Genomic DNA, 6077 nt, shown 5'->3' on the forward strand with positions numbered 1-6077 from the left:
TTTTGAGTGTTGTGTCATTTGTTTTCTCAAGGACACTGAGTAGGAAGCTGGAGAAACAGAAACTTCCTCTCTGGTGAGATTTATGGTAGGGATTTTAGCAAAGAAATGAAAAAGTGCATTTGTTGATTTCTTCGGGTTTGCGCTTTCTGCGTGGGCTTTGCTGTGAGCTGAACTCTGTCGTTCCTGGCTGCTGCCCAGCCCTGGGACTTTACCTGGGGACTTTACCTGGGCCCCAGCGCATACCGGCGAGCCAGCCTGCGGCCTGGTCTGTCCGTGGCTAGGCACCCCAAAGTCCTCTTCCAGTCAGCAGCGTCCGCGGCTGAAGAGCACCTCCTGCAGCTGGCCCTCAGCTCTGTGTGTCTCCTGAGCTGCACCTAGCTTTCACATCAGAGCCCCACAGCTTTTTGCAGGGTCTGAGAAGTTGCATGGAGAGGGTTTCTTTCTCTCTCTGCAGCAGCGGCCTGTTAAATGCTGCCTCTTCCCTCACCGCAGCAGCTCGTTACCTCGGGACTGCCTGTCCTCGCTGCATGGTGTCCTCGGGGTACAGTCGGAGATGCCGCTGGAGAGGCCCTTCGTGTGACCAGTGCCTCTAGTTTCCTTCTGCCCCGCTTCTGCTAGCAGGCTCCTGCGTGGCGTGGTGGACTGGACCTCCCACAGGCTCTCACTCTGCATGGTACGTGGCACCGTGTACCTTAACAGTTGTTGTTTAGTGTGTACCCACCAATAAATGGCCCGCTGGGGCGTAGCAAGGACCAGACCAGGCCTGGGCCTTGGGCCACCCTGAGTGCCTAAGGACTTTCCATGTGATCTCACCTCCAGGGCTGGACCCCGTGAGGGCGTCACACCATGGCGTTGCAGGAGGACAAGCGCCTCGGCAAGGTCACGAGGATGGGGCGCAGCTCTGCTTACGTGAATGCACGTGAGGGCGAGATGGGGGAGCGAGGGACTTGGCCGAACAGCCGCGGGGACGCTGGCAGCCGCAGTGGGGGCGTGGGGCGTGCGTGAGGGGCTCAGGCAGCCCCCAGGACAGGGTGCTTTGTGCGGCTCCAGCTGCGGTTTGGGAAGGGGTGGCAGAGCCAACTCCCAGAGGGGGAACGGGACTTGCTTAAAAGGTGCCGAGCAGCTGCTGCTGGCAGCAGTGGTTTAGACTGACAGCGCGTGGCCGTCTTCTGCGCCGCGGGGCCCGGTGGAGGGCTGGTTGCTGCCTGAGCCATCTGCAGGAGCAGAGCCGGGGAGCCCTGGCCCAAAGGTGAGGTGTCCTCAAGAAAATTCCAAATTCTGGGTGGCAAAGCGGTGGAAGTGGCCCCACCTCCTGCTAGTGCCGTGCGGTGAAACCTCCTGCGCCCCTGCTGCCGGGCAGAGGAGGCTAATCAAGGCGCAGCAGAGAGGATGCTCCAGAATCCCGGCAGCGGGTGACAGCTTAATGTGCTGCCCCAGCAGGACCTCACCGCCTCTTGGCAGACCAGAGGCTCTCCTTCTCCAAAGGCAGCTCTGTCTCCATCTTCTTGGCCCAGGGACCCATCAGGAGGGATTAGAGCTGCTGCTGGAGGGCTGCAGTGGCACCGTGATGGGCAGGAGGGCTGGGGAAGCGTGCAACGCCGGGCAGCGGGGAATTAGTGTCCTCTTGGGAAGGCTGCGGGTGGTCCCCTTGATGCTTCACTGCTGAGATCCTAAGGTTGGCAAGTTTGGGAAAAGTCCTTCTGGGAGCAGCAAGCTAGACAAGCCAATTGGCAAGTGGTGGAGCTGGATAAAGATGGGCCAGCCAGGGAAAGAGCAGATGTTGTGGGGGTCAGTGGTCCTCCTCAGCAAAGCCCTGCTAACCTCGTTTTGCTTTGCCTTGGAGACAGAGCTGTTTGCCTCGGTACAACCTCGCCTCTACCAATTTCTCCCATCCCCTTCCATGAGCTGAGCCATTTATCCCCAGGGTATTTTCTAGGCTTGCCTAGCTGTCTTCATCCATGTCCTGCGTTACATCCTTCAGCCCCGGTCACAGATTTTCTTGCCCTTTCTGTGCCTTTGGTTCTGAAATGTCACCCCAAAACGCTGGGATCCAGGAGTGGATTATTAGATGCAGCTGTTATCCCCATGTACCGATGAAAATAGAGAGAGGATTACTCCCACAAAATGAAAGCGCAGGGGTTGTAAAAGCGTTAGGAAATTGCTTACCCCAGCAGCATGCGAGTAACGAGAGTTTTATGGCACCTCGCGCAGTGGTGGGATAACGAGGAAGGAGCCTCCATGAGAGGGGCCGGTGCTGTGCCATGATTTAGAGGGCAGTGCTGGCTAGCTCCGCTCCGCTTGTGGTCTTGCTTGTGCACTGTGGTCTGACATTTGCCAGCTCATAATCTTCCTTTACGAACGAGGCATGGAGAAGAGCTACTTCAACAGCGTGGACCATGAGCCAAGTGGCATATATCCTTTATCCAGATTTTAAATTTTTTTTTTACGTCCTTCCCCACTACGCTGCCTCCTTGGGCTCCTTCCTTTCCAGCCTCACACCTGCTTTGACCTCAGAGAAGTCCCCTGTGAGCAGCCCCTGGTCTCTTATGGTGTCCTGCCAGGCCCAGCAAAGCTGAGACCCAGTAAGGCGAAGCAAGAGGTGAGTTCCTGTGAGAAAGACCTTGGCTGCTCTGGCTCCTTGCAAGCACCTTGGCAAGTGCCGTATGCTACTGTAGAGAGTCCTGAGCTTATCGCCTTTCTAGGGTAAAGTAAGTGCACAGCATGAAGTCCCAGTCCCATTAACATCTCTAGGAGTTTTAGACTTTGCTGGGGTCAGGAGCTTACTTTTCAATTAGAGAGAAGCCAATTTCATGAAAATAGGTATAGAGAGCTTATTTGCTTTCCTGCTTTAAGCATACCTGTGTAGTTTCAGCCTCAGTGTTAGAGAAATAAGCTTTTTTTTTTTTTTTTAATTTATTTTCTATTCTGGTGGGTGCAGTTAACATGGCTATCCAGTTACTGTCCCTGGCTGGGGCAAGGTCTGCGACTCTTTCCCCTCAGCCTTTGCTGTGCCGCTGATTGACTGCATGAGCCTCTCTGTAAAACAGGGAGGGCATTTTGCTAAGTGGCAGAGATGGGAAGAGTTAGTTAGCGCCTGCCCTGTGTTTTAAGGCTGAGAAGTCTTTGATGAGCAGCGCTGCACATGCCCCATTAGGGTGACTGGAGCGCAGAGGGCTGAGAAAGGCTGGCATCTGGTTTCCTCATTATTTTTTTCATAAATAGTCCCTTGTCCTTGCACCCTGGACTCTGACAGCATTTAGAACATGCCGGGTGTGGGATGTTTTTTCCCCCTCCAAAACTTATTCATTTGGAGAGCGGTTAAACAATAGGTTTTTGTCTAAATCTTTACCAGTGAAATTGTCAGGAGAGATTTCCGCCCCCCTCTCCTGTCTATCCTCCTTTTGTCTCCTTCAGTCGTCGGGGTCAGGATCTGCCGCCAAACGGAGACTGCAGTTGCTTTTCCAGGCCCCAGATGCCAATATGTGGCAGCATCTGGCTGGTTGGCAGGCGCCGGGGCAGTGGTGCTGGCTGCGCCGCAGCCTGTCATGCGGTGGCGGCGTTTGATGGGCGCCCTGCTTCTTTGAGAATATGGTCCCAACCAAGGAAATGGATAATAATTAAATCTACTAAGGGAGGTGAATTATCGGGTAGGGCGGCTGCCGTCAGAAGCTGTGCCGACTCCCAGCCCTGGGTTTTTTTGTCCTCTTCGGCAGCATCTCGTGTAACCTTACCTTCTTGTGCTGTGAGCGTTTCGGGTGCCTTAAGGCATGGAGCTCCTTGAAAGAGAAATACAAATCACTAAAAATGTAGAGATAAAACCCTCTCCTTAGAGGCCATGTGTTTGGCATGGGAAACACATGATAACAGCTTGCTTTAGAAAGGTGACATTTCCACTGAAGGCTGAATAATAAAAAATGCATTCTAAAAGCCGAGCTTTTCTCTCTCTTCTGATATATTAGACTTTTGTAATGAAGACAGTTCTGGGACTGGGGAATCTACTGCTTCCTTGAAATATATGCGTGGGAGCTCTCCCTGGCCCTAATGGGTGTCGCATGTGGCTCCAGCTACATTAATGTTGCAAGCTCTATTAAAAGGGATTGTCGGTAGCCCTTCACGTGCCGTGAATCAAAGCTGTCTTTCCCTAACTTTGCTTTAGCTCAGGCTCGCCCATGTAGACAGACTTGCCCAGGGTTAAGTCACTTGTAATATTAAGATGGATGGAAAAGATTCTAATACGAGCTGGTTGGTTTTTTTTTTCCTCCCTTCTAATTCAGAGCTTGCTGGTGAAGGACTCTGGAGGGATAGGGAAGGAGGAGACAGTCAGGCAGCTTAAAGAGGCCTCTGAGGGTCATGTTGAGTCTGTGCTATTATGTTCCAGCGCGGAGAATAGCTTTATTGACAGACAGCTGTTTGACTCCTGCAGCCGTACAGTATTTGCTGCAGATCCACATAAATACTGAGCCCATGTTGACAAATTCCTCGTCAGTGCAAGATAGTTAAACCTGCTTGTTTAATCATTTGTGTGCTCTTACCTCTGCAGCTCTGAAAAGAACGAGCTGCTGTTTTACAATACGATGCAGCAGAAATGTGTAAATGCTCAGAGCTGTTTCCTGTGAGGTTTTCAGGGTGTCTTTTTACTCAGAACCTCTTAGAAATAGAGTACTCTCTTTTTTTTATTATGGTTAATTCAGTTTTTCTTTTTTTCTTTTTTTTTTTCCCCTCTAACAAAGGTGTAATTTTTGTTTTTCAAATAAAAAAATCTGACAAGCTGGCTTTACAATACAGGTAGCAGATCTCTTGGCAGAACTTAGGTCCTGTCTATGATACGCCACCAGCACTGGCAGAGCCCTTTTAGGAGTCCCGCACCTTGGTTTGCAGCACGTGCACGGAGGCACGTGAGGATGTGTGTTTTGGTTTGGCTTTTCTGGCATGGGAGTATGGAACCAGTGCTACCGGTCGCCTCCTGTCCGTAGCTCAGGGGGTGGCTTTTTGACCTCCCTCCTGTTTCACAATAATATCCGCCTTCATACCAGCATACTATCTTGTCACATTGTTGACCTCATCTCTGGAAATATAGTATCTAAAATTAAAGATTTTTTTCCATTTTGGAAATTTCGAATTGACCTTTGTCACTTAAATAGGGAGAGAGTGGTCTAAGTCAGGGCTCCTGCCACACAGTCAATAGGAAAAAACCGAGATGTCTTTTGAGACTTTCTTCACACCCTCTTTAACAGTGTATTATCTCTGTGGTCCTTTCAAAACTTTTCTGGTATGTGAGTAATTTTCTAATCAAAAGGTATCTTATTGAGGGGTGACCAAAAGAGAAGGCCTCACTGAAATGGGAACCTATTGTTCAGTCAGACAAAAACTTAAACTAAAATGTCAAATTGGTATTTAGAGAGATTGGTCACTGTATGTTTATGTGGCAGCGAAGGAGATGGACTTTTCTTTCAGGGTCACATATAAGGCTGTGGATGCTTGAAGTCATTGACAACTGACAAGCTGTCTATCCGATGGCTGTAACTACTGATGGAGCTGAACCTGATGGTGCTGCTGGTTTTTGAGACTTTTTATTGGTTTCCTAGTAAGTGCAGGGAAAGCCAATGTTATCTGACATTTTTATTTTTTAAGTACTAATGCCAGTGCAAGCCACTAGTTATAATGGAGATTTACACTTGTGTGATGCACGCTTGTGAAAAATCCTGCGTATCCTATGGAAGGACACTTAGCCTCGTCAGCTATCTCTGATGAGGCTGCAGAGATCAGCATGCAGAAGAAATCAGGTTTCCATTGATTTCAGAGCATACAGGTACTTTTTTGCATTGATTTAACTAAAAAAAACCCAGCGTAAGTAGACAGTCTTGTATGGCACAGCTTTGCCTGTTGACCAGGCCAGGCAGCCTCACTCGAAGCCTTAGGAGCCTGGACAGCTCCTACGTTACTTCCAAAGGAATTACCTCCTCCTCCTCCTCTCTCCGTACGTATGCTTCTTGGGGGTTTTCCAATTATTAACCAAGTCATTTATTGAATGTTGTTTTTATCATTCATGTGATGGCAATTTTGGCTTTCAGTTATTT

Source organism: Mycteria americana, chromosome 3, assembly GCF_035582795.1.
Source record: "Mycteria americana isolate JAX WOST 10 ecotype Jacksonville Zoo and Gardens chromosome 3, USCA_MyAme_1.0, whole genome shotgun sequence".
Classification (NCBI taxonomy): Eukaryota; Metazoa; Chordata; class Aves; order Ciconiiformes; family Ciconiidae; genus Mycteria; species Mycteria americana.